The sequence below is a fragment of the Manis javanica genome, chromosome X (assembly GCF_040802235.1).
Source record: "Manis javanica isolate MJ-LG chromosome X, MJ_LKY, whole genome shotgun sequence".
Lineage (NCBI taxonomy): Eukaryota > Metazoa > Chordata > Mammalia > Pholidota > Manidae > Manis > Manis javanica.
In genome coordinates this window covers 45,627,721-45,640,696 of record NC_133174.1, presented here as the reverse complement: position 1 = coordinate 45,640,696, position 12,976 = coordinate 45,627,721, and the positions used below count along the sequence as shown (strand labels likewise).

Sequence of the window (12,976 nt, the reverse complement as noted above, 5' to 3'; positions counted from 1 at the left end):
TTTCTCCGAGCTTTGGTTTCCTCATCTGTAAAACGGGATAACAATGTCCACCACTCAGGATTAACCAAGATCATTTGAATTACACTCCCTGGTACCTGTAGGTGCTCATTGTGGAGTCATTTTTGGCAGGAAGAAAACCAGTGACATTATCTATGATCATATCAAGATACGTGCTTTTATATCTGATTTAATAATCATGATATTACCTGGCAGTCTTGAGTTTTTATAGCAGATAACTTATCCAAATATCTGACTTGCACACCATTAAAATAGGACACCCTAAAGTTTAAAAAACAAAACATAAGGAAACAAAATCAGTCATTTCCTACTTCATGACATCTCCTGTGGACAATGACTTTGAGAATTCAGTGCCCAGCAAAGATTTGCTTCCTCTGAAAACTGGCATCTTTCCTCCTTCCTAATTTTGAGGCTGTCATGGCTCATTGTATTTTGCTTTCTGCCTTAGCTACCAGTCAATTTGAAGTACAGCTCTAGCATCTTTGTTGATCTCTTTTTCTGAGTTCTTGTTTTCTAATTCCATTTTTATTCTTTCCTTATCTGTGTTTTTGGAATAAGCCATCTCAAATCCTTTGTGACTCAGGCAGGTATAAATAACTAATGGGTGTAAATAGTTGAATGAATGGAAAGCTAGAGGGGCTGGACTGGCAGTGGTTAAATTTGGGGAGGGCCAGGGGGTGGTGCAGGCTGGGCAGCCAAGAAGGCATCTGAACAATGATTGTGTTACTCTGAGGAAGTGAGGCATTCGTTAGGGGGCAGTTGGTCTGCCACTCTCCTGTCTTGCTCCTGCTCCAAAAAGAAGCATGGATGGAGATTCTAGGACCTCCGTCACCTAGAATCATGAACCTTCTCATTTTGTATCTGCCATGAGGGAGGCTAAGGTTCAAAGAAAGAGGAGGGACTTGTTTTTGAAAATTAAACTAAAGCAGTACGTATACATAATGTTATAAAGGCAAATGGTACACAAGGATATGTACAGTAAAAAGCTGACGTCTCCCTGCCCCTCACTTCCTAGCCCCACGAAGTGATCACTTTTACCATTTAGGATTTCTAGTGGTAAATTCGTATCTCTAAATAACATGTTTCAATGGTCATTTCTTCATTCATCAACATTAAACATTATCTATTGACTTCTTCCTACTATGACAAATGAGAGTTTAGTTCATTACAGCACCTGACTCTCTCTCCACCCACAAAATTTGACAGTTACATTACCATTTTGGTTTCACAATTAGTTACCCTTGCAACTTTATTAAATACTACTTTAAACTGTGATTTCTTAGTCTACTAATTTTCCACACTGTCTCCTGACCATTCAGGAGACATGGTTATTAGTGCCCCATCCTCCTCATCGTCTCTTCTCCGCTCTTCTACCTCCTGTTTTCTGTGTTCTGTACTGTTACATCCAGCGAGGTTGGTTACATTTACATTCTGTAATTAGGTCTTCAGTGCTTTATCTAGACAAATTGATTTTAAAAGTTGACCACCAATGCACTGTGTTTATGTGATTATGATTATGTCAGTATTATTCATTGCAGAGCCAAATAACATACCATAATTGTACTTCACTTCCCACGGGTCCACCATCACACCTTTGTACTCCCAGTAAAATGTTCCTAACATCAGGATCAAAAGAATTTCCCTTTCTTATGCTATATGGATTGCTCAAAATCATGCCACTCTTCACTTTGTTTCATATTTGGACCAGGACTTTCTTTCTGCCTTTCTTATTTATTTATTACTTACTTGCTTACCTACTGTTGTGTTTCCTTGAAACCATGGGATAATCATACACAGTACATCTTCTAGGCACATTTTACTTTGAGATTTTTGGGGAGAGGGATTTTTTTAAAAAACTTCACAGTGAAATGTAACATACATACAGAAAACTGCTCATATTACAAGTGAAGAGCTTGGTCAATTTTTACAAGCCACATAAACCCATGTAACCAGTACTCAACTAGTTCACTCACCCTAGCTGGTACTCAGTGAACCCTTTTGACTTGATGCACCTTATCCTTTCTTACATAATTTGATAGTTTCCTCCCCTTCATTTTCTGTTTTCTCTTTCTGGAATGTCTCTTAATTGTATATTCAACGTCCTGGATTGATTCTCTAGGCTGCTTACCTTTTCTCTCATATATTCTATTTTATAGTTTATGAGTAAGTTAATAGAAAGTCTAACTGAGATGTTTGTATATTCGGGCTGGCTTGTCCACTCACTGGCTTTAATTTAGGTGAGCCACCGAGGAGCTGGCTTTTATAATGGGAGCTTCCCAAATGCCAGAGTGAAAAGCACTTTATTCTGGGAGCACCAGTATACCACTAGGTGCCCTAATTCATCTCAGATAGTTTAATTCCTTTAGCCAGGAGCTCTGTGATGTTTTGCCTAGGGAATGCAAGGCAGCTTGTTCTGGATCTGGGAGTTGGGAGAGGACCTGGATCTAGGGAATGATTTCATATACTTACCTTCAGTGCATTGCCCCTGTTTTCAGCCCCTGCTTGCTCCTACACCTACCATCTACAAATCTGGAGTCTCCCTGGACCTCTGCTAGCTCAACTGGCTCCCTCCCCAGCTGCAATCCCCTGAGTGGTATCCCTAGCTCTCCTTCAACTATGATTGCTGTTTGTTTATTGCTTCAGGAAATTTGTTGAAGTCTCTCACCCATTAATATCACCCTCCCTCATCTTCTTTGCTGTTATGGTTTCATACCTTATTTTATTCCTTCACATTCAGATAAGCAAGATAGACATTTGTGCTCTTAAGGTCCAAGCTAAGGCTAACGCTTTTAAAAATAGTTGTTTTGCTTTCTCAATCCAGGCTGAGAATGGAAATTATTAATAAACCCCCCAGATACCCAACTCTCGATGGCTTCATTTTGGCATGTGCTGCCCCTGGCTTGGGCCCTGTCATGAGCTTTCCTGTGGCAGCCTCTGGAGCATCCCCTTTTCCTCAACCTCTGCCATCTAGACCATGCAGTCAAGACAGCCCTCAGTTGAGGAACTGGAGACCTCAGTTCTGAGCCCCCACCCCACCCCACCCCGCTGCCTCCCTCTGAACCCTGGACCAGCCCTTCTACCTCGCCATGTGCCCTTGCTGTGACTCAAGAGGGTCTAGGTCTGCTGTGAGCTATGCGTTGGCAGGATTGGGTGGGAGATTGGAGAGCAGCCCAACTTCCTTTGCTTAGGCAGTGGGAGCCGGTGGGCCAGAGCAGGGTCCAAGCACACAGGAGGGGCTTTGAGACTGGGCTGAGGCTTCTGCAGCAGCGAGCTGCTCCCTCTTCCGCCCACTCTCTTTCCCATTAAGGATGAACCTCCATCCCTCTGCCTCCAGCAGAGGGATGCAGGAAGGGAGGGCTGCAGAGCCAGTTCCATTTTCCTTTTTCTCTCTCTCTTTTTTTGTGTCATATTGCTGAACTGAGCTAGGCTGCAATACCTGTGCCTAACCCCACCTTTCCTTTTTGGTGCACCTCCTTCTGTTCTTGAATGATTGTCTCTTCTAGAAGCTCTCCCAGAATGCTCATGGTGTGGGGGCCCTTGGGCTGTACTGTGTGAAGGGGAAATGGGAGCCGGGTGAGGGAGAGGGGCCAAGCTCACGGGCTTGTATGGAAGGCGAAGTGCTGTTTGCTCTAGCATGGCAGAAGGAAAACTGCAGCTGTAGCAGCTGAAAGCATTGGTTTTGGAGTCAAAGTCAGACTTGACTCTCAGCTCCACTACTTATTAGCTGTATGACTCTAGGTAAATCACATTTCTAGTCTGAGCCTCACCGAGAGTAATAATAACTATAGCTATTAAATAGCTATTATGAAGATAACACAAGCCACAGACCATTGTAGGTGCTTAATAAATAGTCACTTTATTCTTTTTAGATTATTAGAAGGCAGAATATGCTAAGGACCAAGCAAAGATTGCTTTTAGTGATTACAAGGAGCATGACGTTAGGGAAGACAGCATTTGATTTCCTCACTTCTTGGACTCAGTTCCCCAGGGGTTCCCCCGCAATTATAGGATAAAGTTACCCTCTGTTGCCTAGTATTCCAGGCTCTCTTTTTGTAGTTTTTGCCTTTCTTCTCTTAAAAATAAAAATGTGAAATCATACTTGCCTCCTAATTTCCTGAAAAAGAAATTTTTAAAGTGACAGACAAATATTGCCTTTGAAGTATGCAGCAATCTTTATCATGATCATCATCATCTGCACCCTGCTCATCCCAGTAGCTATTCAGTGAGTGGTGGTAATCTTGGTCTATAAAAAGAGTAATCACCAGCAGGAAAGATAACCAGCAACCAAAACCACCATGGCTTTCATTTTGCATCCCCGCCACCATCTTGGCCTTCGATGTTGTGTAACACATCACAGAAAGTGCTTACACTCTCCGAAAAGCTTCCTGACTTGTCCTGTAGTTCATCTGGTTGTTTTATTCTTTCATTAACCTTTATAAGATTTTCTTACATGTCACTATAACCTCATCCACTTGACTTCTATACCTGCTTATCAGTTATTTCTAGGTCTGATTCTTGGCTCAGATGGGTCCCTGAGAAAGGAGTCTTCCTCTCCCCTTGAATTACCTTCAAAAGGTTTTTACTTTTACTTCTCATGTTGTCATGATTTAGAAGGCTTTTGGACACAGGAGGCATTTTCACCTCTACCCTAGTGCTTTTGCATTACCTGGCCATTATAAGTAGGTCTTCATGCCACTTGTGGTCTAAGAAAGCACTTACGTACTCCTTTGGGTCAGGCCACTGATCCACTTAACTTTCTAGACACTCTCTTCCCTTCCTGAACCTGTATTCAAGTTGTACTGAGCTGTCTAGGGTTCTCTAAGCACAGCAGACTTCTTTCTTTGTGCTTCCATGCCTACATTCTGGCTATTTTCCTGGCCAGGAATGCCTTTTTTACTCCTAAGTGGTAGATAACTACTCAGCTGCTAAAGAACATCTTTTGTGTTCCTTGCACTGTTCCAGGCATTTGGAAACAGTGAGAAAACCAGATAAAACCTCTGCCCTGTGGATCTGACATTCTAGTGTATATGTGTGGGGAGCAAGGGCAGAAAAGAAATAAATAAACAGGAAGAGACAGAATATGCCAAATAGTGGTGAGTGCTATGGGGAAAACCAAAGCTGGGCAAGAGAAGGGGAGGGCAAAAGGCCCAGTCAACTCCACCAGTAGCCAATATTTGCACAACAATTACTAAGCAGACTTTTCTCATTTAAGCATTTGCCAATGTTATTACATATTCTTTACAACCATATCCTTTCAACTACTTTATTGGATTAATGCTATCCTCTCCACTGTACTGAGCAAACTGAGCCTTAGACATGTAAATCACATCAATAGGAGGGGCAGAGCTGGGATTCAAATCTAGGCCTGCCTGACCCAAAGCCTGGGTTCATAAGCACGTGCCATTCTGCCACCAGCATGCCTCATCACAACTCTCTGAAGGTAGAATTCTTAGACCTGTTTATTGTGGAGAAAACTGAGGTTCAGAGAGAGGAATGGACTCATCCATGGTTGCACAGCCAATAAATGGATTTGAACCCATGTCTGACCAATACTCAATGCTGGGATTTTCTATAAATCATGAAGCCTAGGGACCCATGGACTTGCCTGCCTCTATATTTGTGGGGCTCAGGCAAGGTACCAGTTCAGGACCTTGGCCCTCCCTCCTTCTCTTCGCACCTGTGCTTCATATGGAACTTGGAGATATGTATGGACACCCCAGCCCACATCCAAGCCCTGTCAACCTCCCCTTCCCCCTGGCTACCTGTTGTGTGAAGCAGAAGGATTACACAATTTCTGCAAGTAAGCTCAAGAAATATGGGTAGGGAATTCTAGGGTTCCGGGTACCTGGGGTGCAGTCTAGAAGAGTGAAGGCCAAAGAGTCTGATAGACTTATTCCCTTGGTCCCCCAGACCCTTTACCTCATGGGGTGGGGTTGCTAAAGTGTGGGGCCCAGTGGAGGGGCCTCTGTTTCCCAGGATGACCTATGATACTGTGATTTGTAATAGGCTGGGCCGCCAATCTTCCTCCTTTGGCTTCCCAAGCTAGGTCCTGCTTTGCAGTGAAATGGGGTGGTGTTGCATGGGCCTGGGCTTTCTGGACCTCTGGCCAATGAAGAACAGAGCTTTCCACCAAGCATGGCTGGATGTTCACACAGACTTGTAGGTCCCCTTCAGTATTTTGTTCATAGCACTCACCGTGAAGACACTTACCTTCATTTCTTAGGAGCTTTTAAATAAGTATACACTTAATGCATTCTTCCATTAGAAAATTTAGAAAAACTTGGGAAAGTAGAGGAGAAAAACATTACTCATAATTACAACACATAGAAGCAGCCAGTCTGAACATACAATGTAGTCCCCTTATTTTCTGCATTTTTTTCCAAATAGTTGATACAGCATGTACAACTTTTTCTTGCTTTTTTTCATTTGAGCATCTTCCCATGTAATTGGCTACTCTTCATAAGCACCATTTTAAATGGTAACTGGTATCCCATAGTGTACTTAACCATCCTCTGAATGTAGAGCATAAAAGCTGGGCCCATTTTTTCGCTAGTTTAAGTCCTGCGGTAGTGGGCATCCTTGCACAGACAGCTTTTAGGGAGCCTAGGGCTTTTAGGGAACTAGCCTTGTATAGGAATGTCTTTGTTCAGCCTATTCCCCTTTCTAGGTGGTCCCTCTGGCTGGATTTGATTCCTTCTTATAGTTACTCACTTATTCAGTCATTCCATCACCACATATTTACTCTGTACCTCTGTGGACCAAACCCTGAGAACTGGGGATACAGGCATGACTAAGTCACAGCCCCAGACTTCCAGGAGCTCCCAGTCTGCAGGGAAAGTAAGGTATGGAAATGGACACTTTAAGGACAGTTTGATCAGGTCTGTGATGGATCAAGAAAAAGGTACAGTGGAAGAACAGACGAGGAGCTCCTCATCCCACCTAGGGACGTTAAGATATCGTTTCTGGAGGAGTTCTTGCCTAAATGAGTTGTGGAGGATGAACAGGAGTTAGCTGGAATAAGAAGGGGAATGTCCTGTTAAACATAATGAATTAAATAAACTTATTTATCTATGCTGCTTCGCCAGATACCACTGAAATATGAGTAAAGGAATAAAAGGGGTAGAAACACACAAGGTCTGGGATGCTGACCAGAAGTAAACTATTCCATCCAGAGAGTCCCAGGAATGCTCAAGATTCAGGGGTGCGGTGAACCACAGAACACAGAGTGAGGTGTGGAACTGAAATCAGGGAGAATATTGAAAGTCTGTAAACAGACCTTCTTGGCCCCTCTGCAGCCCGGTCCACACAGGGACCACTCCCCACCAGCTCCAGCTCTGCAGATGGAGATTGATTCTTTGGGGAAATTGACGTTAAGGGGCTCTGGGCTTGGAGACACCAGACACAGGAGATGATGGGGTGAAACAGAGCTGCAACAAAAAGATCTGCATCCTAAAACAGTGGGACCCCAGCTCCTCCCACTTCCCCACTTCCTGAAGGTCACCAAAGTCAGAAGCTCACAGAGAGCAGAGGGTTCTTCTCTGAGGAAACTGAAAGGCCCCAGAAGGCGGCCTTTAAAAGGAGCCTGCCAACAAAAGAGCAGGCTTTCAGCTCATAATTCTGTAGTGAAGCCACCACCTGGCAGTCTCCATGCGCACAACAGAGCCTCCCATCAGCTTGTTAGTATCATGGGAACCAACTGACAGGGGCCGCCAGCCAAAGACCCTTAAGATAGGCATATTTCATTTTATGTAAAATAAACCTCAGTACTACTGACATTTTTATAAAATCCAAGCCTTTGGTAGCCAGAGATGATCAGATAGCACAAGGCTACTTGAAAACCATCAACCTGCACAAATGACCAAAAAAGCCAGCAAGCAAACAAACAAACATAACAAAGGGACTTGGAAAGAACAGAGGTAATAAAGGGAGAAGAAGAAACCTGGGAAATTAGGAATAGTTGGAGCCAAAATAAAGATTTCAGCAGAAGGCCTGGAAAATAAAAGGTGAGGAAATATCCTAGGAAGCAGAATGACAAGACAAAGAAATGGACAACAAGAAAGAAAAGATGAGAAAATTGGAGGATTGGTTGAGGAACTCCAATGTCCAACAATAGGAGTTCCAGAAGTAGAGAATGGATTAAATAGCAGGAGAGAAGTGATCAAAGATATAATACAAGAACATGTCCCAGAAATGAAGGAATGAAAATCCCACTGAGTAACCAGCAAAATAAATGATAAGACCCACACCAGGGCATGCCACTGTGAAACTTTAGAATACCAGGAATAAAGAGAAGATCCAAGAAGCTTCCAGAAAGAAAACCTATCATATACAAAGATCAAGAAAAAGAATGGCACTGGACTTCTCAAGAGCAACAGTGGGAGTGAGGAGACAATAGAGCGGTGTTTCCAAAAGTCTGAGGGAATATAATTTCCAACCTAGATATCTATGCCCAGTTGAATTATCAATTAAGGGTGAGAGCTTATAAAAGATGTTTTATAAAAAAGCTTAATAAGATATTTTCAGACATGTGATATCTAGAGATTTTACATTGTGCCTTCTTTCTCAGGAAGTGCTAGAGAATGTGCTCCAGCAAAAGACAGACAGAAATTCAGAGAAAAAGGCTAAGGAATCTAGGAAACAGGAAATCCAACACAGAAGAGAGGGGAAGGAATCCCAGAGTGTGGGTAAGGGAGAAGATTTTGGGGGCAGCCTATGCAGGCCTAGAGAGCAAGTACTCCAGACTGTGGCAGGGACAGATGTCTTCAAAGGAAAAAAAATAATCCAATGGATTACCTGATGTATCAAAATATATCGAGAAGGGAATTGCACTTCTGACAGAGCTTGGGGAGAATTGATCATAGATATGAAGAAAACTAAGCAAGCAAGCAAAATAATAGTAATCAACACCAGGGAAAAGAAAAAGAGTTGTACTGGAAAGGAAATGTAATATGATTTATGTATTATTAGTATCAATGCAGTCATAATAACGTAAGCCACCCATATTGAGTTAACCAAAACTTTGTGATGTAACTGTAGTGGTAGAACAAGAGGAGAGGCCATGTAACCTGCATGAGAACAGGGGGCTGGCAGTGTAGTTTGTGCCCTCTCCCATAATAGTAGGAATTCAGTACAACATAAAGAAAAAAAAAGGATCAAGACATACATATGTTCTTTAGAAATGAGAAGTTAAGTACCCAAAAAAGCAGTTAGAGTTGAAAATGGTTTGTCTCTGAGAGTGGGAGTCTGGGGTAAGTGGGGGTAGAGTGGGGAATTTGTAGGTTTTGTTATAATCCTGGCAGAACTGTATGACTTGAAAATCTAAATACGTGTATTACTCTGGTAAAAAAATAAAATGTGAAGAGAACACACAAGGAAAACAATGGCAAAAATGGATTAGCAATATGAGCATGTACTTTAGAAATGCAAAAGTGAACTCAGAGAAAAATAACCAAATGTTGAAAAGGAAGCTGTTTTTTTTGTCAAGATATTTTTATAATTTGACTTCTTAAACTATTCACGTACTTCTTTAATAAAATTAAAAATCATTTAAAAGCCATAAAGTGTGGCAAGAGTAGTCTTGGTAGCAAATATCAGACATACTTAAAAAAAAAATGGATGGGAGTGAAGAGTGAGATTTGGAGCTTTGGAGACCTTGGGTTTGGCTGACAGGGAGGTCTGTGGGGAAATTACTGAATGTTTAAAGCAGGAGAATCACCATGTCAACTGGTTTGCGCTTCAGAGGTGGTCCTTTAGCAGCCAGTGTGAGAAGGGAGTTGTCCATTGAAGAGAGTTACAGTTAGACAAAGTGATGTTTGGGAGAGAAGGTGCTGGCCGCCCCAGGGCTGGCACTCAGCTTTTGGAGAGACCTGCATGAACCCTGGGCATGGCTACCTGCCTGTTTCTCCTAGGGACACTCAGGAGGAACCCTGTTCACATTTGCCCTTCAAGTTTCCTTGAAAACAAACTACTTCCACTGGTGTCCAATCTCCTTTCTGTTGGATACCTGCTTTTTGAGACATGTTACTGAAATCCTGGCTTGAAGACCAGTCTATCTCTGACAGATAATTGCATGTCTCATTTCTGATGCATCTTATGCTTAATAGTTTTGCTCTCAGAGGACTACCTTGTTTATCTAATTCCAGGCTCTTGGAGAGAGGCATCTTACAGTCTTCCCAGGTACTGTTTATAAATGGCTTGGACAATCAAAACCAGAGGCAAGGAACCAGCCAGGAGGTGAGAGAAGAAACCCCAGTATGGCAACTCAAGGGCCTACATTCTTTTCAATTATTCTGCCTTGTTGTCCCTATTAATCCCTAAAAGATTCAGGAACTTTCAATATTTTGCCATGTATTGTCCCAACTACCAGGTTGCCTCCTGTACATGGAAGTAGCAACATCAAAATCTTTGGTCAGATTACATGCCCGAGTTTGGGGTTCAGAAAATATGGTCATTATACTCATAGGCTTCAATCAGTTTTTCTTTATTGAGCCTCACTCCCGAAGAGGGGAATTGGCATAGCCAAGCCTTTTGAGAACCCTGAGGTCTTAAGTGGACTTTCTTAGGGCCTGAAGATTTTTGGAACTCAACTAACATAGTCTTATTGTTTATAAGTGAGGAACCAAGATCCAGAGAGCAGTGACTTGCCCCAAGTCTATGCTACCAGTTAGGGAATGAGCCATAGCAGAACCCAGCCTTCTTTCTACTGGTCTGTGCTGCCTCCCAAAGGAATGGCAGCCCAGCTTCATGGAGGAAGATGTGGGACTGACCGTTGGATAGGTCACTAGTCCCAAAGAGGTGTAGGATAGCATAGCATTAGTGACAATTCTTATCTAAACATAGTTAATAATATTCTAAATGTGTGTCTGTAAATCCCCGAGGTGGGATGTGGCCCTTTACTGAGGGTCATGTGATGCCATCTATCCTCACACTAGTAAGAATCAGTCTGCAGTGAGGAAGACTGGCTAATCAGTCTGCATCATAGCTTGGAGCTCTTTTGCTCTCCTTAGCTGCCATCTTGAGGATGGTACCATATACAGAAATGCTTTTGGAGCAGAGGTACGTATCTGGTAACCTCATAGAAGAAAAGGCCTTCGGGAGGAAGGGTATGTCTTGACACAGGGGAATTAGGAGAAGGGAAGTCACCTTATCAGTGTATAAGTGCCCATTCCTGAGCTACTGGTAAAGTGAGTGTGGTGGTAAGAGCATGAGCTTTGGGGTTCGCGCCAAGCTCCCCTACCTGTGTGATGTGAGGCAAATCATTTCAACATTTCTCAGTCTCAGTTTCATCATCTTAAAGTTGGATGAGTAATTCTTACTTTACAAGATCAAAGGAAATAATGGACAAAAAGGGCCTGACACTGTGCCTGGTACATAGTAGGTGCTCAGTGATTGTTGACATGATGATGGAGATGATTATATATGTTGCTTATGCTCGAAAGTAGGTTGGGGCAGGGGGTCGATCCATGAACAACTTAAGGGTTTGTATTCCCAGGTTGGGGCCTGGGATACAGAGGTGAATAAGTGTGTGCTGGGGTTTGGGGGTGGGGCGAGGTGGAGAGGAGACCAGCCTACTTGAAACAGAGGGATAGTGTGGTAGGGAAAGAGGCTGAGGCACTGGCCTCGATTCTGTTGGCAATTAGGGGTCACTGAAGTCAGGACCCTACCAGCGAATAATCGGGCCAGGCCTCAAAAGCAGTCTTGTTACTGCAGAGTGAGATGGAAATTTTAATAAATGTGAAAAGGTGCTCTGTGTTCCTGGTCCTTTGTCCCTTTGGGGGTTGCTAAGGCTAAAGGTTGGTACCACTGTCAGTGGCTGAGCCATATGCCCAGGCACTGTCCTGGGTTAAGCCTCACAGCCACACCATAAGGGGAGGGATTCTTGCCGCCCTGCCCCATTTTACAAGTTAAAAAGTTGAGGCTGGGCACAGGGAAATCCCTTCCCTGGGATTATGTGGCTAGTAAGTAGAAGGTCTGGAAGTACTGTACTCACCCACTGCCTGAGCTCTAGGACCCTGACACTTGCCTACTCCACCTCACTGGTGGGCATTCCAGTCACTCTTAGAACAGATCCTCCCTTTGAAGGTCCACCTCCCCTCCTTTTGCATCCCTCTCTCATTTTGCACTCAGAGAGATGGTGCTCCCTCCACTAAGGCTGTACCTTGGCTCTTTCTCCTGAGGACAGAGCCTGGGGTGTGCTCCTCTCTGTCTCCTCTGCAGTCTGGCCTGGGAGGAGGGGCGGGGGCTGGTAAAGAAGGAGGAAGAGGAGACAAAGGGGATGAGAAAGGCTGCTTCCCATAATCTCCCACTTCTTCCAAGTTCCCTGGTCCTTTTTCCTCCCCTTCCTCACCTACAGGGCACCAGTGCCACTGTCCTAACCCTCCCTCCCCTAAACACACACACAAACACACACATACACACACACACGCTCCCTCCCTCCCTGCCTCCTCCTGGGGCAGAGCAGCCAGTTGGATGCAGTTCAGATCTCATTCCTCCCCTCAGTTCCCACAAAGCTGTTCCCCACTCCATTATCTTCTCTCACCCTTCCTTTGCTTCTCAGGGGCTCACAATGAAGAAGGCAGACCAATGCAGTAGAAAAAAGCCCAGCAGCTGACTCACTTACTCTCATTCTCTTCATCTGGAAAATAAGCAGGTTGGACTAGGCAATTGGCAAAGCCTTTTCTATGTTGTTAATAATACCTGGCATTTGTCTGCTGGGTTCCAAAGGGCTTAGTCATCCCAACATCCCAGCCAGGATAGGCTTCATGTTACAAGTGGGGAGACTAAGGCTCAGATTCTGAGAGGAGGAAATAGCCTGCCTGGGTCGCGGGGCCGGTAAATGGCAGAGCTGACATCCTGGGCTTGGTGTCTAAAGCATGGCTTTACTCTTGCCTACAGCTGCAGGCTGCCTCTCAGCCACTCTGAGTCAGGCTGGCCCTGCACAGTTGGTTCCTGGCACCTC

At 43.9% G+C, this 12,976-nt stretch overlaps 1 protein-coding gene across 3 annotated transcripts in view; it reads left to right on the top strand.

Moving 5' to 3' along the window:
• Positions 1 to 12,976, top strand: part of IQSEC2 (IQ motif and Sec7 domain ArfGEF 2) — an 80,511-nt gene that overhangs the window by 9,276 nt on the left and 58,259 nt on the right. The gene's annotated exons all lie outside the window — the stretch shown is intronic.